The 25,949-nt window shown below is 48.0% G+C and overlaps 1 protein-coding gene across 3 annotated transcripts in view; it reads left to right on the forward strand.

Annotated features, from left to right (window-relative positions):
- ppil2 (peptidylprolyl isomerase (cyclophilin)-like 2) overlaps positions 1–25,949 on the forward strand; it is a 593,707-nt gene that overhangs the window by 140,174 nt on the left and 427,584 nt on the right. The gene's annotated exons all lie outside the window — the stretch shown is intronic.

A 25,949-nucleotide genomic window follows, 5' to 3' on the forward strand; every position in this document is an offset into this window, starting at 1 on the left:
CCACATGGGACACCTGCACTGGTTTCCTACTCTTGCTCTGTCTTTTGATCACCCATTTCCTATCTCCCTCAGTAATTTTCACCCGTGGTGTGACCAACTCGCTAAACGTGCTATCCACAACATTCTCAGCATCACGGATGCTCCAAAGTGAGTCCATCCGCAGCTCCAGAGCCGTCAAGCGGTCTAACAGGAGCTGCAGCTGGACATACTTCTTGCACGTAAAGGAGCCAGGGTCAGTGGACATGTTCCTGAGCTCCCACATCGCACATGAGCGTGACACGGGTCTGGGATCTCCTGCTATGTCTTAACTTAGACAATTACAATGCCAAAAAACAAATGGAAAAACAAACAAAAAATAGAGAATGAAAAAAAACCGGGACGGGTTATTGATTATGCTGTCTGCTTTCCCAAGGCAGTGGGAGGTGTAGACAGAGTCAATGGATGGGAGGTCAGTTCATGTGCTCGACTGGGTTGTGTTCACGACTCCGAAGTTTCTTGCGGTCTTGGGTAGAGCAGTCGCCATACCAGGCTGTGATGCAGCCAGATACGATGGGCTGGATTCTCCGCCCCGTCGTGTTACATTTCTGTTTCACTCCGCCGGCGGGATGCTCCATTACTCCGGCCGGTCAATGGGGTTTCTCATTGCGGGGCAGCCCTGCGCCATCGGGAAACCCCCGGGCTGCCAGCAAAATGGAGCATCCCGCTGGTGGAGAATCCAGCCCAATGGTTTCTATGGTGCACCTGTAAACGTTGGTAAGAGTCAATGTGGACATGCCGAATTTCCTTAATTTTCTGAGAAATTATAGGCGCTATTGTGCTTTCTTGGTTGTAGCGTAGACGTGGGTGGAGCAGGACAGATTGTTAGTGATGTGCACACCTAGGAATTTATAGAATATCTTTGGATTTTCCCTACTTTTACCAGCTAGAGATTTGTCATATCCCCTCTTTGCTCTTCGAATTGGTTTCTTTTCTTTTTGAAAGTACTTTAGTCTGGCATTTATAATCTTAACAGTAACAAACCCCCCCCCCCCCCCACCAAAAAAAACCCAAACCAGCCAACATGGCTTACACAAACAGGATCTCCTTTCCCAAGCCGCCTTGCCTCTACCCTGCCATGTCGCTAACCCATACCCCCGACTTCAAAGGTCCTGAGTCCCTCCATCCTAGTAAAATTTAAGTTTGTTATGGACAAGGAAATAGACAAATTGCAGAAAAAGGTCCACCAGAGAGGCAAAGGCCAGGATGTCAGCCTCTCTCACCCCCTGGACTCCTGGATCTTCCGACACACTAAAAATCGCCACTTCTGGACTCAGAACCACCCTTTCCATTAGTACTTTTGACATTAAACCCCTCAGCTGTGGACATGCCCAGAACATGTGGACGTGATCCTCCCACTCCATCAGCTCCTTATAAATCTCTGAGACCTCTTCCCCCGCCCCCCCCACACACTCCTGCTCTCGACACCACCTTACCTTGTAGCCCCTGGGGCTGCAGATGCGGGAAGGTCGAAACCTGCCTCCACACAAAGTCCCTCATCTGCAGATATGGAACCCTTTCCCAGCTGGTAGTTTGAACTCCTCCAACTCCTTAGCTCGGGAAGCCCTCATCAATAAAAAGATCCTCGAACCTCCAGATCCCCACCCGCTGCCACCTCCGGAACCCCCCATCCAGCCCCCCGGTGCAAACTGGTGGTTGCTGCATATTGGTGCCCACACCGACACCCCCTCCAACCCCATGTACTGCCGCCACTGTTCCCACACGCTCAGGGCCGCCACTACCACCGGGCTTGTGGAGTACCTGGCCGGCGAGAATGGCAGAGGTGCCATTAACAGTCGCCCAATCCAAGACCTTTTTCTGCAATTTGTCTATTTCCTTTTCCACAATAAAATTAAATTGCACCATGTTACGGTTGCTATCACTAAAATGCTCCCCCACCATCAAGTCAACCACCTGTCCAGCTTCATTACCCAGAATTAGGTCCAGCATTGCACTATCCCTAATTGGATTCTCCACATGGTGAGCTAAAAAGTTCTCTTGTATACATTTTACGAACTCTGCTCCATCTAAGCCCTTAATACAATGACTATCCTAGTTAATGTTGGGAAAGTTGAAATCACCCACTATAATTACCCTCCCTACATTTTTACACATCTTTAAAGCATATTTGCATATAAACAGCCTTTTGTATCCAAGACAACCTAAGAACCAGCATGAATTCTAAACCTTCCTGGAATGCTGCCTGTTTTAAGAGTCCTAGGCTTAATAATGTTGTCAGTTCTGTACTTTTGTACATTGTCAGCCAAATCTCTCTGCCAGATAAAATGTAATTGGAAAATAATAGGAGAGAGAGAATGCAACAGGAAACCATATTGCATCAACCAAATGTGTGTGTGTTTCTTCATCTTTTGTAATTAAACTTTGTGTCTGTGTATTTGTAACTTTATCTTCCCTTAAGTAACTTGCTGAGTAGGGCGGCGCAGTGGTTAGCACTGCTGCTTCATGGCGCTGAAGACCGGGTTCGATCCCGGTCCTGGTCACTGTCCGAGGGGAGTTTGCATACTCTCCCCATGTTTGTGTGGGTCTCACCCCCACAATCCAAAGATGTGCAGGCTATGTGGATTGGCCACACTAAATTGCCCCTTAATTGGAATAAAAGAGAATTGGGTACTCTAAATTTATTTAATAAAAAAGTAACTTGCAGAGCAATAGAATGAAATATACAAGCCTTTTTTTAAAGTAAAAAGACCTTACAGCTGGGTTATTTAAAATTGATTTTTTCATTCTAATTTTCTAAAATTCAGTTACGGGATGTGGGCATCTCTGTTAGGTCAGCATTTATTGCCCATCCCTAGTTGCCCTTCAGAAGGTGATGGCGAGTTGCCTTCTTGACTGCCCCGGCAATGTAGGTACACCCACTGTGCTGTTAGCGAGGGAGTTCCAGCATTTTGCCCCAGCGTCAGTGAAAGAACGACAATGTATTTTCAAGCCAGGGTGGTGAGTGACTTGGAGGGGAACCTCCAGGTGGCGGTTCCTAGGATCTGCTACCCGTGTCCATCTAGATGGTAGTGGCCGTGGTAACTGTTCTAGATTTTCAAATAAAAGAAGGAAATTCTGGAAAAACTCAGCGAGTGTGGCAGCATTTGTGCAGAGAAACAGACTTAATGTTTTTGAAGGTGCTAGCTGAGGAATCTTGGTGAGTTACTGCAATGCATCTTGCAGATAATACACACGGCTGCCACTGCTCGTTGGTGATGGCGGGTTTGAACGTTTGTGAAAGGGGGTGCAATCAAGCGAGCTGCTTTGTCCTGGATGGTGTAAAACCTCTTGAGTATTGTTGGAGCTGCACTCATCCAGGCAAGTGGAGAGTGTTCCATCACACTCCTAACTGATGAGGGAAGTCAAGGACAGCACAAAAGCAAAATAAAAAGCATACAAAGTGGTGAGCATTAGTGGGAAGCCGGAGGATTGGGAAGCCGTTAAAGTCGAGCAGAGGGCAACTAAAAAAGCAATAAGGGGGAAGAAGATGAAATATGAGTGCCAGCTAGCTACTAATATAAAGGAAGATAGGAAGCGTTTTTTTCAATATATGAAAGGTAAGGGAGAGGCAAAAATAGACATTGGACCACTGGAAAATGTGGCTGGAGAAGTAATAATAGGAAACAGAAATGGCAGAGGAACTGAATAGTTACTTTGCATCAGTCTTCACGGTGGAAGACACCAGTGGGATGCCAGAGCTCCAGGAGAATCAGGGGGCAGAGGTGAGTGCAGTCACCATCACGAAGGAGAAGATTCTGGAGAAACTGAAAGGTCTGAAGGTGGATAAATAACCTGGTCCTGATGGATTACACCTCAGGGTTCTAAAAGAGAAAGCTGAGGAGATTGTGGCGGCATTGGTGGTGATCTATCAGAAATCATTGGAGGCAGAATGGGTCTCAGAGGACTGGAAAGTGTCTAATGTAACACCTGTTGCTAACTTTTGGTTGGTTCTTAATTTGGCTCTATTTAATCACGTTTGCTCAAGAGTCGCCAGGTATCTTTCTACACCGCCACAAGGTTCAGAACCGAATACTGATCAATGACTCGATACACCAGTTAGTAAGTTCAAAAGCAATGCTCATTTATTTACACACAGTCAAATCTATTCATGCATTAACTCTGCAAACTAAACTACCACTATTACTAAAGCCTATGCTTAGCTTCGGGCGCCCACTCAGTCAGAGGAACAATGGCCGTTGCTCGGTTCTGATGCTGCTGGGTTGAGCTGTTTACAGGGTAGCAACTAGGAGTGTCTATCTCGTAGCGTGCGTTGACTTGGGACTTACTTGGTCTGATGCAGCTGCTAGGCAGGCCTCTCTCTTCGGTGAGAGCCAAAGCCAAAGGAGGAAGATTCTCCCTTGGGTGATACCTCTTATACTGCAAAGGGCTTTGTGCTCTTTTGGGTTGGCCTTTAACTTGGCCTCAACTAATTGGGTCTTTCCCAATGATCTGTATCGATTTTCCTCCAATAGAGGGGTGGTTGCCTGATCGCCGGGCGTGTCCTGGTGACTGTCAGTCTGCTTTGTCTAAGCTTCTTCTGGCGCCGGGGAGTCTGTCCTAACATTGTGTGTCTAAATGTTTCCCTTTTGTCCCCGGAGATGGCTTATTAGTATGTAAATTGTTTGGTAGTTTCTGTCCTGTCTGAGCGTTTAAGGTTCTAATCAACAGACCGAGCTTGCACCTGCTTGTTTCTTAGGATTGTCCAATTTTCCCCGCATTCTTCGCGGGTGTCCATTTTGTAATCGGGACGTGGCCATCCCAGATGGCTACACGCCCTCCTTGTGATCCTCAACGCGAAGCGTGAAGGATCACATTACTATGGCATCTTCATCCTCTGATCCCCGGGGCACCCATGCTTAGGCTCTACACTGTCCTATCCTATGCAACACAATTTTACCTAAACCATTTAAAATACATTCTTTTATCAAAAAATTCTACAGGGCGCTATGACATTAATACATGCATTACAGAAAAATAAAAACCTGGTACCTCTAACTATTCTCAATAAACTATCCTCATTTAAACAATCCAAAAATAATCTATACATCTTAAACTGTACAAAATAGCAGCACACAAATTTCTCTGGCCTGGCAGTCAGACACAGAGGTTTACATCTCTTTATTCCATAGAATACATTAAACAAAATGGATGCTCTTTAATCCGTCCCAATGGGTTCGGGGGTCTGGTGAAATCCGAATATGCTCTGTTTCGCCATTTCCTGACTCTAAATGTTTGCACAACACTGCAAAGTATCGCCAGCACTAAGAGTGCTTCGACTACATATGAGAGTGAGTACCAGGTGATAAACTTATCACACCAGGTCGGGGTATTGCTAGCTGTCGCTGGGCTAGTTATCTCGGGGTTCCGTGTATTACAGGGGTGAGAGTCATTTACTGTTTGTGTGGTAGGAGTCAGGGGGGTAGCGTCCGCTCGCAACTGAAAGGATCCCGCTGAGAACATAATAACTAGGAGCAGGAGTAGGCCATCTGGCCCCTCGAGCTTGCTCCATCATTCAATGAGATCATGGCTGATCTTTTGTGGACTCAGCTCCACTTTCCAGCCGGAACACCATAACCCTTAATCCCTTTATTCTTCAAAAAACTATCTATCTTTATCTTAAAAACATATAATGAAGGAGCCTAACTGCTTCACTGGGCAAGGAATTCCATAGATTCACAACTCTTTGGGTGAAGAAGTTCCTCCTAAACTCAGTCCTAAATCTACTTCCCCTTATTTTGAGGCTATGCCCCCTTGTTCTGCTTTCACCCGCCAGTGGAAACAACCTGCCCGCATCTATCCTATCTATTCCCTTCATAATTTTATATGTTTCTATAAGATCCCCCCTCATCCTTCTAAATTCCAACGAGTACAGTCCCAGTCTACTCAACCGCTCCTCGTAATTCAACCCCTTCAGCTCTGGGATTAACCTAGTGAATCTCCTCTGCACACCCTCCAGTGCCAGTTTCTCAAGTGAGACGAAAACTGAACACAATACTCCAGGTGTGGCCTCACAAACACCTTATACAATTGCAGCATAACCTCCCTAGTCTTAAACTCCATCCCTCTAGCAATGAAGGACAAAATTCCATTTGCCGCCTTAATCACCTGTTGCACCTGTAAACCAACTTTTTGAGACTCATGCACTAGCACACCCAGGTCTCTCTGCACATCAGCATGTTTTAATATTTTATCATTTAAATAATCCCTTTTGCTGTTATTCCTACCAAAATGGATAACCTCACATTTGTCAACATTGTATTCCATCTGCCAGACCCTAGCCCATTCACTTAGCCTATCCAAATCCCTCTGCAGACATCCAGTATCCTCTGCACTTTTTGCTTTACCACTCATCTTAGTGTCGTCTGCAAACTTGGACACATTGCCCTTGGTCCCCAACTCCAAATCATCGATGTAAATTGTGAACAATTGTGGGCCCAACACTGATCCCTGAGGGACTCCACTTACTACTGATTGCCAACCAGAGAAACACCCATTAATCCCACTCTTTTCTTTCTATTAATTAACCAGTCCTCTATTCATGCTACTACTTTCCCCTTAATGCCATGCATCTTTATCTTATGCAGCAACCTTTTGTGTGGCACCTTGTCAAAGGCTTTCTGGAAATCCAGATATACCACATCCATTGGCTCCCCATTATCTACCGCACTGGTAATGTCCTCAAACAATTCCACTAAATTAGTTAGGCACGACCTGCCCTTATGAACTCATGCTGTGTCTGCCCAATGGGACATTTTCCATCCAGATGCCTCGCTATTTCTTCTTTGATGATAGATTCCAGCATCTTCCCTACTACCGAAGGTAAGCCAACTGGCCTATAATTATCCGCTTTCTGCCGCCTTCCTTTTTTAAACAGTGGTGTCACGTTTGCTAATTTCCAATCCGCCGGGACCACCCCAGAGTCTCGTGCATTTTGGTAAATTATCACGAGTGCATTTGCAATTTCCCTAGCCATCTCTTTTAGCACTCTGGGATGCATTCCATCAGGCCAGGAGACTTGTCTACCTTTAGCCCCATTAGCTTGCCCATCACTACCTCCTCAGTGATAACAATCCTCTCAAGGTCCTCACCTGTCATAACCTCATTTCCATCAGTCACTGGCATGTTATTTGTGTCTTCCACTGTGAAGACCGACCCAAAAAACCTGTTCAGTTCCTCAGCCATTTCCTCATCCCCCATTATTAAATCTCCCTTCTCATCCTCTAAAGGACCAATATTTACCTTAGCCACTCTTTTTTGTTCTATATATTTGTAGAAACCTTTACTACCTGTTTTTATATTCTGAGGAAGTTTACTCTCAGAATCTATCTTGCTCTTCTTTATAGCTTTTTTAGTAGCTTTCTGTTGCCCCCTAAAGATTTCCTAGTCCTCTAGTCTTTGCCACTTTGTATGCATTTTCTTTCAATTTGACACTCTCCCTTCTTTCCTTAGATATCCACGGTCGATTTTCCCTCCTTCTACCGGCTTTCCTTTTTGTTGGTATAAACCTTTGCTGAGCACTGTGAAAAATCGCTTGGAAGGTTCTCCACTGTTCCTCAACTGTTTCACCATAAAGTCTTTGCTCCCAGTCTACCGTAGCTAATTCTTCTCTCATCCCATTGTAATTTCCTTTGTTTAAGCACAAAACACTAGTGTTTGATTTTACCTTCTCACCCTCCATCTGTATTTTAAATTCCACCATATTGTGATCGCTCCTTCCGAGAGGATCCCTAACTATGAGATCATGAATCAATCCTGTCTCATTACACAGGACCAGATCTAGGACCGCTTGTTCCCTCGTAGGTTCCATTACATACTGTTCTAGGAAACTATCGTGGATACATTCTATAAACTCCTCCTCAAGGCTGCCTTGACCGACCTGGTTGAACCAATTGACATGTAGATTAAAATCCCCCATGATAACTGCTGTACCTTTTCTACATGGAGGGGTTTTGGTTATTGCCTGCCCCACCATAATGTTACTATTTGGTGGCCTACAGACTACTTCCATCAGTGACTTTTTCGGCTTACTATTCTTGATTTCCACCCAAATGGATTCAACCTTATCCTCCATAGCATCGATGTCATCCCTTACTGTTGCCCGGATGTCATCCTTAAATAACAGAGCTACACCACCTCCCTTACCATCCACTCTGTCCTTCCGAATAGTTTGATACCCTCGGATATTTAAGTTCCAGTCGTGACCATCCTTTAACCATGTTTCAGGAATGGCCACTAAATCATAGTCATTCATGATGATTTGTGCCATCAACTCATTTACCTTATTCCGAATACTACGGGCATTCAGGTAAAGTACACTTATGTTGTTTTTTTTTTTACCTCTGTTCTGAATCTTATCACCTCGATCAATAACCTCTCCTAAATTATATTTCTTCTTAACTTTTCTCCTAATTTTCCTTGTCGTTGAACCCATATCTTCATGTAACAACCTGCCGCGTCGCTTGCCATTAATGTTTTTACTTCCAGTTTTATTCCTTTTAGTATTCCTGGTCCTATTCACTGAGCTCTCCTCAGTCACTGTACCTTGTACTGTCGCCCTTTTTGATTTTTGACTATGGCTTCTCTGCCTTACACTTTCCCCCTTACTGCCTTTTGTTTCTGTCCCTGTTTTACTACCTTCCAACTTCCTGCATCGGTTCCCATCCCCCTGCCACATTAGTTTAAACTCTCCCCAACAGCTCTAGCAAACAGCCCCCCATGTGATCCATGTGAACACGAAGGCTGTCTTCATCTTTGTCGTCTTCTTCTTTGTCTTCCTCTGGGATTCCTTGGTTTCTGGAGTTCTGTGAACACAAGCAAAATTTCTGTTATTATCTTGCTTAAGATCTCGTATGTCTGTCTGACTGTCCTTTACTGACAATTTCCCTTTATAATTGGTCATCATCTGTGACCCCCTCATGTTTTTTTTTAAAACCGAATATTTGGACAAGACATCTAAGAAAATACTGCCATACTGCGAGCTGTCTCGCAGCCTGTTTGATTTACCATCCCAACGTTTGAGGGTGTAAATAGCATAGGGACGCAACCTAAGGGTTGCCAAAACCAAACAAAAGTATTTCGAGCGTAATGAGCCAAAATGGGGTGCGTATGGGCCGCGGCGGGTAAGAAATGGGTGGAGTCCCCGGGCAGGATGGTGATCAATGCCGTGTGATCTCTACCCGAGTGTAGCTGACCAGAGGGGGGTCCTCAGGCAGGGCGGGGACCAATGCCGTTTCTTCACTGCCTGAGCAACCGGCAAGAACGGGTAAGAATGTGGTCGTCGTGGGGGGCTGCCTCTCGAATTAGGAGACGAACTATGAGCCGGGTTCTGTCGACAAACCAGTTCCTCTGAACTATTGTCTGGGACAAACTTGTACCTTTAACAAGGTTCTGGTGACAAACTAGTTCCTCTGAACTATTGTCTGGGACAAACTTGTTCCATTTAGGACAGCACGGTAGCATTGTGAATAGCACAATTGCTTCACAGCTCCAGGGTCCCAGGTTCGATTCCGGCTTGGGCCACTTTCTGTACGGAGTCTGCACATCCTCCCCGTGTGCGCGTGGGTTTCCTCCGGGCGCTCCGATTTCCTCCCACAGTCCAAAGATGTGCAGGTTAGGTGGATTGGCCATGATAAATGGCCCTTCGTGTCCAAAATTGCCCTTAGTGTTGGGTGGGGTTGCTGGGTTATGAAGATAGGGTGGAGGTGTTGACCTTGGGTAGGGTGCTCTTTCCAGGGGCCGGTGCAGACTCGATGGGCCGAATGGCCCCCTTCTGCACTGTAGATTCCATGATTAACAGGTTCTGGTGACAACCTAGTTCCTCTGAACTATTGTCTGGGACAAACTTGTTCTATTAACAGCCGGGGGGCGTTAAAGGAGTGGTGATGTGGGGCCGTGAAAAACGTTCTGAATTTACACACAACACTTAACGATAACACTAACGAACAAACATGGTGCAGGTTCCACCAGAAAGGACACCGTATCTCTCCATCGGTTCCTTTTTTTCTGCATCATCTGGACACCTCACTGCTCAATAGCGAACAGGGTCGCAAAGGGATTTGTTTGGTGGGAGTCAGACTCTAAGTCATCATCTTCTCCCGGCTGCCAACTCTTGTCTGTAGTAACCGTGCTAAAGCTGCATGGGGCGAATTGGGGTCCATCTCATCATTAGGATGAGCCTGAACGAATTGTCTCGGTGCCAGAATCGTGTGTCGAGGTTGGAGCTACTATGCTTCAATCCGTAATCGTTGGGCGGTGGGTCTGGGTCAGGGCTTTGATATAAGTGATCTCAAATGGGTCGGTAGAATCAGGCTCAGATTCGCTGGGAGTGGGGCCTGGTGCAGGGGTTGTAGTCGTAACGTGTTGTGCTGTGGCTGTCGTCATCGTGATCGCTATCACTGGCTCTGTCGCTGCTGGTTGAGGGAAGGGAGAGGCGGAGTCGTGCCTCTGGGGGCGAAGTTGAAGTCGTGTCTGAGGACAGGCTGGAGTGGGTTGGGGGGTGGTAGGAATATGTCATCTGTGGGCAGGGCGTGCTTGTCTGCTGCTGCGAGCAGGATGTGGTGTGTGTGGTTATTCTGTGAGCCGTAAGCCTTGAGCTGGTTTATATGAAACCTCGCAGACTTGCCATTGGGGCAGGTTATTTTGTATACTGAGGGGCTGACTTTGTCCGAAATGGAGTATGGTCCGGAAAATTTGGGGAAAGGAATGAACTGGGGTTGTAAAGGGAAAGCATAACTTGTTGCCCTACTGTAAACTCAGTGGCATGTACTGTTTTGTCGAAACAAGCCTTGCTCTGTTTCTTCCTGGTTCCAAGTCTCACTGCTGCGGCGAGTTGGGCTGCCTTTATGTTCTGTACTAGTTGTGTAACCGCATTTTCATGTGTGAGGGCTGTAACTGCGGGGCTGGCCAAATCCAGTCCTAGTAAATACTCAGTGCCTTTCATGGGGCGTCCGGTCATGAGGGTGTGGGGGGTGTAACCTGTGGATGTAGATACTGTGTTTCTTAAAAACATCAAAGCAAATGGGAGTACTGAATCCCAGGTGCTATTATTTTGCTGAACCATTTTCCTGAGGGTGGCTTTCAATGTCCTATTAATTCTTTCTGTAATACCACTTGACTGGGGGTGGTATGCGATATGGAACTTTTGTGTAATGCCGAAGATCATGACGTTTTTCATTACACGTCCGGTGAAATGTGAGCCTTGGTTGGAGTCTATACTGTGTGGGAGGCCCCATCTTGTAAAGATGTGGTGTGTTAATATTTTAGCCGTCGTCTTGGCCGTATTAGTTCGTGATGGAAATGCTTCCACCCATTTTGAAATGAAATGAAAATGAAAATCGCTTATTGTCACAAGTAAGCTTCAAATGAAGTTACTGTGAAAAGACCCTAGTCGCCACATTCCGACGCCTGTTTGGGGAGGCTGTTACGGGAATTGAACTGTGCTGCTGGCTTGCCTGCCTTGGTCTGCTTTCAAAGCCAGCGATTTAGCCCTGTGCTAAACAGCCCCTTTTGTGAAGGTGTCTATGACCACCAACGCATACTTGTAACCATTTCTGCACGGGGGTAGGGGTCCTATATAATCTATCTGGAGATTTGTCCAGGGTCCATTAACGGGGCGGGTATGGCTAAGTTGAGCCTTTTTCGCATATCTGTCCGGATTGTTCTGTGCACAGATTAAACAATTCTCTACATAGTGTGTGACATCGATTTTTAAATCAGGCCACCAGCAAAGCGGTCTGAGGTGGGCTCGGGTGGGTTCAATTCCTTGGTGCCCATGATTGTCATGGAACTGACAAATGATCTGGTTCCTGTCCTGGCTGGGAACTATATAAAGGTCATCCTTTAAAATCACACCGTCGTGTGTGTGGTGATTGCGTTTTTAAACTTATCATACGGGGCTGGGAAGGTTCCCTTTAAAACTTCCCTGAGTTTCTCGTCCTCTTTCTGGGCCTTCGCTAAATCCTGGTCTGTGAGACCTGAACTGCGTGTACTGGGGTGCTTTCGGGGGGGTTCCAAAAATAACCATGCCTGGAGCCTGCTTTCGCTAGGGCGTCTGCTTTAACGTTTCCAGGGGGGAGAAGAACGGTGATGACTGCGAACCTTAATTATGCCGTATTTCCTATCCTTCACTGTTTCTAAGATATGGCGGAGAGGGTAGGGGTTTACCGTCTGCGGAAACAAATCCTCTTGTTTCCCAGAGTGGTAGGAACTCTGTCAAACTATTACAGACATACAAGCTGTCCGAATAGATGCCTGCTGAGGTCGGGAACGAGTCTGGATGGTCTACAATATATGCAATTGCTGCCAGCTCTGCTGCCTGCAAGCCTAAGTGTCCTGGCAACTTCAAGGAAATTTCATCTAGGCCACGTCCCTGCGCGTCCTCTACATATATACCGCAACCGGCAATTCTCTCTCCGTTTAACACTGTGGAGGAGCCATCCACATAAACCTTCAGGGGTGGGCACGTGTCTGTGGGCTGGGGTCTCTGGGGTGTACTACCTGTTTTCCTGGGGGGTGTTTTGGGAATAAATGGGCCCGTGTTCTGTTTCGTGGTGATGATCTCACATTCATTTTTTTTAAAATAAATATTTTATTGAAAATTTTTGGTCAACCAACACAGTACATTGTACATCCTTTACACAATATTATAACAGCACAAATAACAATGACCTATTTTATATAGACAAAAAACAAAAAATGAATAAATATTAAATAACAAAAATGAAAACTAGCCCTAAGCCTTGTCACAAGTTACACCCCCCCCGCCCACCCCCAAATCCTGGGCTGCTGCTGCTGCCTTCTTTTTCCCCTTCCATCTATCTATCCGCAAGGTATTCGACGAACGGTTGCCACCGCCTGGTGAACCCTTGAGCCGACCCCCTTAGGACGAACTTAATCCGCTCTAGCTTTATAAACCCCGCCATGTCATTTATCCAGGTCTCCACCCCCGGGGGCTTGGCTTCTTTCCACATTAGCAATATCCTGCGCCGGGCTACTAGGGACGCAAAGGCCAAAACATCGGCCTCTCTCGCCTCCTGCACTTCCGGCTCTTGTGCAACCCCAAATATAGCCAACCCCCAGCTTGGTTCGACCCGGACCCCCACTACTTTTGAAAGCACCTTTGTCACCCCCATCCAAAACCCCCGTAGTGCCGGGCATGCCCAAAACATATGGGTATGATTCGCTGGGCTTCTCGAGCACCTCGCACACCTATCCTCCGCCCCAAAAAATTTACTGAGCCGCGCTCCAGTCATATGCGCCCTGTGTAATACCTTAAACTGAATCAGGCTTAGCCTGGCACACGAGGACGACGAGTTTACCCTACTTAGGGCATCCGCCCACAGCCCCTCCTCGATCTCCTCCCCCAGCTCTTCTTCCCATTTCCCTTTTAGTTCATCTACCATAGTCTCCCCTTCGTCCCTCATTTCCCTATATATATCTGACACCTTACCATCCCCCACCCATGTCTTTGAGATCACTCTGTCCTGCACCTCTTGTGTCGGGAGCTGCGGAAATTCCCTCACCTGTTGCCTCGCAAAAGCCCTCAGTTGCATATACCTGAATGCATTCCCTTGGGGCAACCCATATTTCTCGGTCAGCGCTCCCAGACTCGCGAACTTCCCATCCACAAATAGATATTTCAGTTGCGTTATTCCTGCTCTTTGCCACATTCCATATCCCCCATCCATTCCCCCCGGGGCAAACCTATGGTTGTTTCTTATCGGGGACCCCCCCAAGGCTCCAGTCTTTCCCCTATGCCGTCTCCACTGTCCCCAAATCTTCAGTGTAGCTACCACCACCGGGCTTGTGGTGTAGTTCCTCGGTGAGAACGGCAATGGGGCTGTCACCATAGCCTGCAGGCTAGTCCCCCTACAGGACGCCCTCTCTAATCTCTTCCACGCCGCTCCCTCCTCCTCTCCCATCCACTTACTCACCATTGAAATATTAGCGGCCCAATAGTACTCACTTAGGCTCGGTAGTGCCAGCCCCCCCCTATCCCTACTACGCTGTAAGAATCCCTTCCTCACTCTCGGGGTCTTCCCGGCCCAAACAAAACCCATGATGCTCTTTTCAATCCTTTTAAAAAAAGCCTTCGTGATCACCACCGGGAGGCACTGAAACACAAAGAGGAATCTCGGGAGGACCACCATCTTAACCGCCTGCACCCTCCCTGCCATTGACAGGGCTACCATATCCCATCTCTTGAAATCTTCCTCCATCTGTTCCACCAACCGCGTTAAATTTAATCTGTGCAATGTGCCCCAATTCTTAGCTATCTGGATCCCCAGGTAACGAAAGTCTCTTGTTACCTTCCTCAACGGTAGGTCCTCTATTTCTCTACTCTGCTCCCCTGGATGCACCACAAACAGCTCACTGTTCCCCTGTTCAATTTATACCCTGAAAAATCCCCAAACTCCCCAAGTATCCGCATTATTTCTGGCATCCCCTCCGCCGGATCCGCCACATATAGTAGCAAATCGTCCGCATACAAAGATACCCGGTGTTCTTCTCCTCCCCTAAGTACTCCCCTCCACTTCTTGGAACCCCTCAGCGCTATCGCCAGGGGCTCAATCGCCAGTGCAAACAGTAATGGGGACAGAGGGCATCCCTGCCTTGTCCCTCTATGGAGCCGAAAATATGCCGATCCCCGTCCATTCGTGACCACACTCGCCACTGGGGCCCTATACAATAGCTGCACCCATCTAACATACCCCTCTCCAAAACCAAATCTCCTCAACACCTCCCACAAATAATCCCATTCCACTCTATCAAATGCTTTCTCGGCATCCATCGCCACTACTATCTCTGTTTCACCCTCTGGTGGGGCCATCATCATTACCCCTAACAGCCTCCGTATATTCGTGTTCAGCTGTCTCCCCTTCACAAACCCAGTTTGGTCCTCGTGAACCACCCCCGGGACACATTCCTCTATTCTCATTGCCATTACCTTGGCCAGGACCTTGGCATCCACATTTAGGAGGGAAATTGGTCTGTAGGACCCGCATTGTAGCGGGTCCTTTTCCTTCTTTAAGAGAAGCGATATCGTTGCTTCAGACATAGTCGGGGGCAGTTGTCCCCTTTCCTTTGCCTCATTATAGGTCCTCGTCAGTACCGGGGCGAGCAAGTCCAAATATTTTCTATAGAATTCGACTGGGAATCCGTCCGGTCCCGGGGCCTTTCCCGTCTGCATGCTCCTAATTCCTTTCACCACTTCTTCTACCTCGATCTGTGCTCCCAGTCCCACCCTTTCCTGCTCTTTCACCTTGGGAATTTCCAGCCGATCCAAAAAGTCCATCATTCTCTCCCTCCCATCCGGGGGTTGAGCTTCATATAATTTTTTATAAAATGTCTTGAACACTTCATTCACTCTCTCCGCTCCCCGCTCCATCTCTCCTTCCTCGTCCCTCACTCCCCCTATTTCCCTCGCTGCTCCCCTTTTCCTCAATTGGTGTGCCAGCAATCTGCTCGCCTTCTCCCCATATTCATACTGTACACCCTGTGCCTTCCTCCATTGTGCCTCTGCAGTGCCTGTAGTCAGCAAGTCAAATTCCACATGCAGCCTTTGCCTTTCCCTGTACAATCCCTCCTCCGGTGCTTCCGCATATTGTCTGTCCACCCTCAAAAGTTCTTGCAGCAACCGCTCCCGTTCCTTACTCTCCTGCTTCCCTTTATGTGCCCTTATTGATATCAGCTCCCCCCTAACCACCGCCTTCAACGCCTCCCAGACCACTCCCACCTGGACCTCCCCATTGTCATTGAGTTCCAAGTACTTTTCAATACATCCCCTCACCCTTAGACACACCCCCTCACCCGCCATTAGTCCCATGTCCATTCTCCAGGGTGGGCGCCCTCCTGTTTCCTCCCCTATCTCCAAGTCCACCCAGTGTGGGGCGTGATCCGAAATGGCTATAGCCGTATACTCCGTTCCCCTCACCTTCGGGATCAATGCCCTACCCAGCACAAAAAAGTCTGTACGCGAATAGACTTTATGGACATAGGAGAAAAACGAGAACTCCTTACTCCTAGGTCTACTGAATCTCCACGGGTCCACACCTCCCATCTGCTCCATAAAATCTTTAAGCACCTTGGCTGCTGCCGGCCTCCTTCCAGTCCTGGACTTCGACCTATCCAGCCCTGGTTCCAACACCGTGTTAAAGTCTCCCCCCATTATCAGCTTTCCCGTCTCTAGGTCCGGAATGCGTCCTAGCATCCGCCTCATAAAATTGGCATCATCCCAGTTCGGGGCATACACGTTTACCAAAACCACCGTCTCTCCCTGTAGTTTGCCACTCACCATCACGTATCTGCCCCCGTTATCCGCCACTATAGTCTTTGCCTCGAACATTACCCGCTTCCCCACTAATATAGCCACCCCCCTGTTTTTCGCATCTAGCCCCGAATGGAACACCTGCCCCACCCATCCTTTGCGCAGCCTAACGTGGTCTATCAGTTTCAGGTGCGTTTCCTGTAACATAACCACATCTGCTTTAAGTTTCTTAAGGTGTGCGAGTACCCGTGCCCTCTTTATCGGCCCGTTGAGCCCTCTCACGTTCCACGTGATCAGCCGAGTTGGGGGCTTCCCACCCCCCCCCCCCCTTGCCGATTAGCCATCATCTTTTTCCAGCTTCTCACCCAGTTCCCACGCAGCTGTATCTCCCCCAGGCGGTGCCCCCCCGCCCATCCTCTTCCGTACCCGCTCCCCCCTTTCCCCAGCAGCAGCAACCCAGTAATTCCCCCCTCCCACCCCCCCCGCTAGACCCCCCGCTAGCGTAATTACTCCCCCCATGTTGCTTCCTGAAGTCAGCAAACTCTGGCTGACCTCGGCTTCCCCCCGTGACCACGGCTCGCACCGTGCGACGCCCCCTCCTTCCTGCTTCTCTATTCCCGCCTTAATTATCATAGCGCGGGAGCCAAGCCCGCGCTTCTCCCTTGGCCCCGGCCCCCATGGCCAACGCCCCATCTCCTCTCCCTCCCCACCTCCCCCCATCACCCCCTGTGGGAGAGAGAAAAGTTACCACACCGCAGGATTAGAACATAAAACCCCTCTTCGCCCCCCACATTCGCCCCACCACTTTGTCCAAACGTTCTTTTTAATAATCCACTCATTCCAGTTTTTCTTCTACAATAAAAGTCCACGCTTCATCCGCCGTCTCAAAGTAGTGGTGCCTCCCTTGATATGTGACCCACAGTCTTGCCGGTTGCAGCATTCCAAATTTTATCTTCCTTTTATGAAGCACCGCCTTGGCCCGATTAAAGCTCGCCCTCCTTCTCGCCACCTCCGCACTCCAGTCTTGATAAACGCGGATCACCGCGTTCTCCCATTTACTGCTCCGAGTTTTCTTCGCCCATCTAAGGACCATTTATCTATCCTTAAAACGGAGGAATCTCACCACTATGGCTCTGGGAGTTTCTCCTGCTCTCGGTCCTCGCGCCATTACTCGGTATGCTCCCTCCACCTCCAACGGACCCGCCGGGGCCTCCGCTCCCATTAACGAGTGCAGCATCGTGCTCACATATGCCCCGACGTCCGCACCCTCCACACCTTCAGGAAGACCAAGAATCCTCAGGTTGTTCCTCCTTGCGTTGTTTTCCAGTGCCTCCAACCTCTCCACACATCGTTTCTGATGTGCCTCCTGTATCTCCGTCTTCACCACCAGGCCCTGTATATCATCCTCATTCTCGGCTGCCTTCGCCTTCACGACCCGAAGCTCCCGCTCCTGGGTCTTTTGTTCCTCCTTTAGCCCTTCGATCGCCTGTAGTATCGGGGCCAACAGCTCTTTCTTCATTTCCTTTTTTATCTCTTCCACGCAGCATTTCAAGAACTCTTGTTGTTCAGGGCCCCATGTGAAACTGCCACCTTCCGACGCCATCTTGGTTTTTGCTTGCCTTCCTTGCCGCTGTTCCAAAGGATCCGCTGCAATCCGGCCACTTTCCTCTCCTTTTTCCATCCGTGTCCAGGGGGAATTCCCTTCTGGTTTACCGCACGGTGTTTTTAGCCGTTAAAATTGCCGTTGGGGCTCCTATCAAGAGCCCAAAAGTCCGTTCCACCGGGAGCTGCCGAAACGTGCGACTTAGCTGGTCATCGCCGCACCCGGAAGTCCCATGATCTCACATTCATGAGGGGTGCCTGCATACTGCAAATTATTGGCAAGGAAGGTGTGGGTTTTGGTTCTCTTTACCATGATGTCCCGTCCCTGTAACAGAAGGATCCAATGGGCTGCGCGGATTTGGCTGACTGTGCCATCTTTAAGCCGGCCGTCGAACAATAGCTGTGTCGGTGTGTGTTCTGTGAGGATGGTGATGGGGTTGAGTCCTGTAATGTAGGTGAAGTATTGTACTGCCCAAAAAACTGCGAGCAGGTGCCTTTCACAGGCAGAAAATCCTTGCTCTACAGGGTCTAACATGCGGGAGACATATGCTACGGGGCGTAACTGGTCGTGGCATTCCTGGATGAGCACGGCCGAAAGGGTTCGGTCGGTGCTTGTTACCTCAATAGCGTACGGGGAATGTGTATCTGGGACCTGTAGTGCGGGGGCTGTGCTGAGTGCTCTTTTTAAAGCATCCACGGCATCTGTATGCTGTGGAAGTCATTCCCAAGGTGCCTGCTTCTTGAGAAGTTCGGAAAGGGGCACTGCTTTAGTGGCGAAACCGTCAATACTGATTTCGGCAGTAGCCAACCAGTCCTAAAAATGACCGGAGGGCTGAGACATTGTGGGGAAGGAGCAATTTGACGATCGAGTCCATTCTCTTGTGCTCGATCTCGCATTTCCCATGAGTGATCACTGTTCCCAAGTAAATCACTTTTTCTTTCAGAATCTGGGCCTTCTTGGGGTTGACTTTACAACCAATTCCTTTTAGGAGCGCTAGGAGTTCGGCGAGAAGCAAAATGTGCTCTCCCTTTTGTATCTGTCTGTAGTAACAAGTCGTCTGCATACTGGACCAGACAATCGGGACGGGAAAATTTCGCTAAACCATTTGCCAGCTGTTGGTGGAAAATGGAGGGGGAATTGTGGAATTGTGCATTGTTGCCCTTGGGATGTAAAGGCAAATTTGTACTGGCACACTTTAGCCAATGGAATGGACCAAAAGCCATTACTAATGTCCAAAACCGAAAAAAAATTTGACTGGAGTCCCTGTTTGAGCATGGTCTCGGGACTCGTGGCTACGGTGGGGGCTGCTGCTGGGGTTACTTTGTTCAGTTCCCGGTAATCAATGGTCAGTCGCCATGATCCATCTGGTTTCCTGACGGGCCAAATCGGTGCGTTGTTTGTGGAGGCTACTGATCTGAGTATGCCTTGATCCAACAAACTCTCTATTACTTTGGAGATTTCTCCCTCTGCTTCCTGGGGAAATCCGTACTGCTTCTGGGGTTTAGGGTCGGGACCTGTAATGTTCACGAAGCCAGCCAAACTGCCACAGTCGTGCTTGTGCTGTGCAAATGCTGCTTTATGTTCCTGCAGGACTGCCCTAACCTGTTTGTCTGCACTAATGGTTCGAGGGTCGAACCAGAAGTCTCCTACTGAGCTAATCCTATTTACGTATTCTCCTACTGTGAGCGTGGCGGGGGCTCGTGCTGCCTTTGCCATTTTCCAAACACACTTGTTCACTGGGTCAAAAGAAAGGTTATGGGAGCTCATGAAATCGATCCCAAGGACGTGTTCTGCTGTCTGGGGCAGATCAACTAAAACTACGGGGTGCTTGGTTGTGATGTTCCCTATCTGTATTGCTACAGGGGCTGTGATGTGTCCCTGTTGTAAATGGCCTGTAAAGCCGCTGAGTGTGATGGTGTCTGTTGTGGGCCACGTGTCTCGCTGAAACATCATGGAGTGTGGTGCGGGACCCTCCTATGTCCCAAAGAAATTCTACAGGTTGTCCCCGGACTTTGCTGCTACTACCGGTCTACCGGACTTGTCCCAAAGGGTGTCGCAGACCCAAGTTGGGGAGCTCGAATACCGTCAGTCGGTGCCGTTCATGTCTGTACTCTCTGAACGTGCGCTAACGCTATGGATTGGCTTTGCCCTATTCTTGTTTAGGGTGCCTGTCTGTTGGTTTCTCTGTTGCTTCTGGGGCGCGTTGCACTCTCGTGCAAAGTGTCCTAGTTGTCCACAATTATAACATTCTTGAGCTTTTGGGCTGGGGTTGACTGTTCCTGCCCTCATTAACCCATGCGGGGTTCTGGTGTGCTTTAATTGGGTTCATTTCGACCTGCTCTTCATCGGGTGTTATAAATGCGGTTTTGCCTGCAATTGATTGCTCCCAAGCGCGGGACAATCTCTTCAAAACCCATTTTTCATTGTGGGCCTCATCTGAGGGGTCATAATTTGCGCAAGCTTTTCGTCCTCCGTCTGTGGCGTGGGAGACTAGAATTCGGGTCCATTTGGCCATATTATCTGGGGATAAATGGGCACGGGCTAACTCTCCAAAAACTGTGGTAAAGTGAATCCACAAACGTCCAGAAAACGCTGTGGGGTGCTCGGTCTTCTTTTGCCTACACTTATTTAGGCCTTCTATGGGGTCTCCGCTGTTAAAGCCGATCGCATCAAGGATCGCTGTGTGCATCTCTTGGAGTGTGCCTCCTCCTACATTCTGTGGGTCGGGAAGGGCTGGTACAACTGAAGGGTCGAGGCTCAAAACTGTGAGCTTCACTTGCTCCTTTCCGTCCAGGCCGTACATGGTAGCCTGTTGTCTGACTTTCGTGAAAAATTGGTGAGGGTCTGAAGTGGGAAGGAACGGTGTAATTTTTCCACATGCGTCCCGTAATTGGGTCACGGTTAACAGGGTTGTGTAAAGGAAATCTGCTTCTCCTCCTGCGGCTCTGCGGTGTGTGGTCACAGGATTCATGGGGGTGTGTTTGGTTGGGGGTTGGGGCGCTTTCCTTTTCTGGGGCTTTTCCTGCGTACATGTCCCATGTACGTATCTATGGGCAGTCTTGATCAATTCCTGCCAATCGGGGCCGTTTTCTTAATCTAACTGGGGTCCGAATGTACTCTGAAATCCATTTTGCACGGACAGCAGAGATTGCAATTCTGCAATTTGCTTCCGGCACTTTGCATGGTCTACTGAGCTCTGCCTTTGTTCCATTGTGGAAGTATGGAATGCTCGTAGGGCTGCTTTTAAATTGTTGCACTGTTTCTGCAATTTCTCAACTTGCTGTTCTGTTCTTGTCTAACCAACACCGCACGTTGCGTATCCTGGTAGGCCTTACAATATTGTGTCTGTAAGCTGTTCAAATGCGCAAGACAAGACTGATGTGCCCACTTGGCATCATCCACCTCTCTGCCCCTCGCTGCTAACTGCTCTTTCAGATCTTGCTTCTCTTTCTCTACCTCACTCACGTCTACCTCACTACTTCTGTCTCTCTCCTCTATCTCTCTACGGAGCGTCCTTGCGACCTCCTCTGTGCCTCGCAATTGTGCCAAACAGGACACGATTGCCATCGGCTTGCGATCTTTTCCCAAGCTCTTCTTGTGGATCTCTGACAGGTTCTCCAAGTATGTCCTTTACTCCCGGGTCCTGTTTCCTCATTACCACAGAATTCTCTCCAAAGGGGCCATCCTTTCCCCTTGAGATATTTCCTTATCTCTTCTTCCCAAACGGGCATACACTCTACAAACTAAACTACCACTATTACTAAAGCCTATACTTAGCTATGGGCACCCACTCAGTCAGAGGAACAATGGCCATTGCTCGGTTCTGTGGCTGCTGGGTTGAGATGTTTACAGGGTAGCAACTAGGAGTGTCTATCTCATAGCGTGCGTTGACTTGGGACTTACTTGGTCTGATGCAGCTGCTAGGCAGGCCTCTCTCTTCAGTGAGAGCCAAAGCCAAAGGAGGAAGATTCTCCCTTGGGTGATACCTCTTATACTGCAAAGGGCTTCGCGCTCTTTTGGGCGGGCCTTGAACTTGGCCTCAACTAATTGGGTCTTTCCCAATGATCGGTATCGATTTTCTTTCAATAGAGGGGTGATTCCCTGATTACTGGGCGTGTCCTGGTGACTGTCAGTCTGCTTTGTCTTAGCTTCTTCTGGCGCCAGGGAGTCTGTCCTAACATTGTGTATCTAAATGTTTCCCTTTTGACCCCGGAGATGGCTCATTAGTATGTAAATTGTTTGGTAGTTTCTGTCCTGTCTGAGCGTTTAAGGTTCTAATCAACAGACCGCGCTTGCACCTGCTTGTTTCTTAGGATTGTCCAATTTTCCCTGCATTCTTTGCGGGTGTCCATTTTGTAATCGGGACATGGCCATCTCAGATGGCTACACACCGCTGTTTAAGAAGGGAGGGAGGCAGGCGGCTTGTGACGCATTGGTTAGCACTGGGACTGCGGCGCTGAAGACCCGGGTTCAAATCCTGGCCCTGGGTCACTGTCCGTGTGGAGTTTGCAAATTCTCCCCGTGTCTGCCTGGGTTTAACCCCCACAACCCAAAGATGTGCTGGTTAGGTGGATTGGTCATGCTAAATTGCCCCTTATTTGGAAAAAATAAATAATTGGCTACTCTAAATTTATATTTAAAAATAAGAAGGTAGGGAGACAGAAGACGGGAAATTATACGCCGGTTAGCCTGACTTCGGTCATTGGTATGATTTTGGAGTCAATTATTAAAGATGAGATTGTGGAGTACTTGGAAGTGCATGATAAAATAGGACTGAGTCAGCACGGCTGTGTCAAAGGGAAGTCATGTCTGACAAATCTGTTAGACATGATGTGGAGATGCCGGCGTTGGACTGGGGTGAGCACAGTAAGAAGTCTTACAACACCAGGTTAAAGTCCAACATGTTTGTTTCAAACACTAGCTTTCAGAGCACTGCTCCTTCCTCAGGTGAATAAGGAAGTAACAAGGAAATCTGTTTCCTTGGAAATCTGTTAGAGTTCTTTGAGGAAGTAACAAGTAAGTTAGACAAAGGCGAACCAGTGGACGTGATTTATTTAGATTTCCAGAAGACCTTTGACAAGGTGCCGCAAAGGAGACTGTTAAATAAGTTAAGAGCCCAGGGTGTTAAGGATAAGATCCTGGCATGAATAGAGGATTGGCTGACTGGCAGAAGAGTGGGGATAAAGGGGTCTTTTTCAGGATGGCAGCTAGTGATGAGTGGCAAACCTCAGGGGTCGGTGCTGATTAATGATCTTGAAGAAGGAATTGAAGGCACTGTTGCTAAATTTGCAGTTAATACAAAGATCTGTAGAGGGACAGTAGTATTGAGGAAGCAGGCGGGCTGCAGAAGGACTTCGACAGGCTAAAAGAGTAGGCAAAGAAGTAGCAGATGGAATACAATGTGGAGAAATGTGAGGTTATGCACTTTGGAAGGAGAAATGGAGGCATAGACTATTTTCTAAATGGAGAGATGCTTAGGAAATCAGAAGCACAAAGGGACTAGGGAGTCCTTGTTCATGATTCTCTTCAGGTTAACGTGCAGATTCAGTTGGCAGTTAGGAAGGTAAATGCAATGTTAGCATTCATGTCGAGAGGGCTAGAATACAAGACCAGGGATGTATTTCTGAGGCTATATAAGGCTCTGGTCAGACCCCATTTGGAGTATTGTGAGCAGTTTTGGGCCCCGTATCTAAGGAAGGATGTGCTGGCCTTGGAAAGGGTCCAGAGGAGGTTCACAAGAATGATCCCTGGGTTGAAGAGCTTGTCTTATGAGGAATAGTTGAGGACTCTGGGTCTGTTATTGTTGGGATTTAGAAGGATGAGGGGGGATCTTATTGAAACTTACAGGATACTGCGAGGCCTGGATAGACTGCACGTGGTAAGGATGTTTTCACTTGTTGGAAAAACTAGAAGCAGAGGTCACACACTCAGACTAAAGAGACGATCCTTTAAAGCAGAGATGAGGAGGAATTCCTTCAGCCAGAGGGTGGTAAATCTGTGGAACTCTTTGCCGCAGAAGACTGTGGAGGCCAAATCAATGAGTGTCTTTAAGACAGAGATAGATGGGTTCTTGATCAATAAGGGGATCAGGGGTTATGGGGAGAAGGCAGGAGGAGAATGCGGATGAGAAAAATATCAGCCATGATTGAATGGCGGAGCAGCCTTGATGGGCCGAGTGGCCTAATTCTACTCTTATCTCTTGTGGTTTTCTGGACTTGTGCCTTGAAGATGGTGGACAGGCTTTGGGGGGGGGGGGTCAGGAGGTGAGTTACTCGCTGCAGGATTCCTTGCCTTTGACCTCTACATTCTATGCTCTGGTAGCTACAGTATTAATATGGCTAGTCCTGTTCAGCTTTTGACTAATTGTCACCCCCAGGATGTAGATTGTGGAGGATTCAGCGATGATAACGCCATTGAATGTCAAGGGGCGACGGTTAGATCCGCTCTTATAGGAGATGATCATTGCCTGTCACTTGTGTGCCGCGAATGTAACTTGCCACTTGTCAGAGCAAGCCTGGATATTGTTCAGGTCTTGCTGCATTTGGACATGGATTGTTTCATTATCAGAGGAGTCGCGAATGGTGCTGAACATTGTGCGGTCATCCGCAAACATCCCGACTTCTGACCTTATGATGGAAGGGAGGTCATTAATGAAGCAGCTGAAGATGGTTGGGCCTAGGACACTACCCTGTGGATAAAACAATACACATGCACATATACAAATATATTGCCCATGGGTGACTTTATGGGGGGGAAACATCTTTTAAAGTTTTATGAGATTTATGAAAGCACTTTATTTTTCTAGGAATTTTTAAATGTTAGGCTTTCGTATCTGATACTGTGACCCTAGTTGAGCATTTGGGTTTGTAATATTACTGCACAGGGTCATCAGAATAGGTAGATAAAATTTAAATTGTTGACTTCTTTACCTTGAAGCTATGGGTTTATTTTAGCCCAAACTAGGGCAATTAAAAGGTTCTCCATTCTGCTGGTTCTCCATTCTGCCATTGAAGGTCCTAAGGTGATCATACAAACATGCATACAAATTAGGGAGGTCATTCCCTTCACATCCTTCTTAGAGTTAAACAGGGCACTGTGTTACCAGGTTTTGCTTTTTGAGAGAAGAGTCAGACTCCTGGGCATCAAGTGGATCTTAGGAACCAGGTTTGGAGGGGGTCTGATCAGTTGGTTAACTGGCAACTGGTAGGTTGGCCAAGGACAGTGTTCTGACTGGCAATGGTCAGTTATTGATTTCTGCTTGGTGCTTTCTGAGAGAACGGGGCAGAAGCGTTTAGACCTTGGAAGTGAAGGAAATGCTCTCCCATAGAATTCCTACAGTGCAGAAGGAAGGCGCTCAGCCCATCGAGTCTGGACCGATCTCCAATAGAGCATTCTACCTAGACCCACTCCCCTCCCGATCACTCTAATCCCGCGCATTGATCATGGCCAATCCACCCAACCGGCACATCTTTGGATACTAAGGGGCAATTCAGCATGACCAATCCAACCTGCACGCATTTGGACTTTGAGAGGAAACCGGAGAACCTGAAGGAAATCCACAGACACCGGGAGAACATGCAAACACCACACAGCCACCCAAGGATGGAATCTCTCTCTCTCGCTCTTTCTCTCTCTCGCTCGCTTTTTCTCACTCTCGCTTTCTCTCGCTCTCGCTTTCTGATGTAGCGAAGATAGACACCTTTGCCAGAGAAAACCACCTGAAGACTGGAAGGAAAATTAGAAAGACGTGAATCAGAAAATATCCCTGTGCACCCGTATCCTTTTACTTTTATTCTTTTATTTTCCTTTCCACCACCCTTTCCCCTTTGGGTTGTTTGTCTGTGTGTGCGGAGAGTGGGGAAAGTTAGAAAGTGCGGGGGGGGGGGGTTTGGGAAATAAATAGTCAGTTGCATTTTCTGTCCGTTTATTATAATACTGTACACGATAAAAGGTTACTTGTGTTAAAGTTGCAAACCTCATGACTGCTATTTATTGGGCTCAGTCAAAGATTTCGGGTATTTAAAAAAAATATCTTTTCACCTGTGT

The sequence above is a fragment of the Scyliorhinus torazame genome, chromosome 1 (assembly GCF_047496885.1).
Source record: "Scyliorhinus torazame isolate Kashiwa2021f chromosome 1, sScyTor2.1, whole genome shotgun sequence".
In the NCBI taxonomy this organism is placed as follows: Eukaryota; Metazoa; Chordata; class Chondrichthyes; order Carcharhiniformes; family Scyliorhinidae; genus Scyliorhinus; species Scyliorhinus torazame.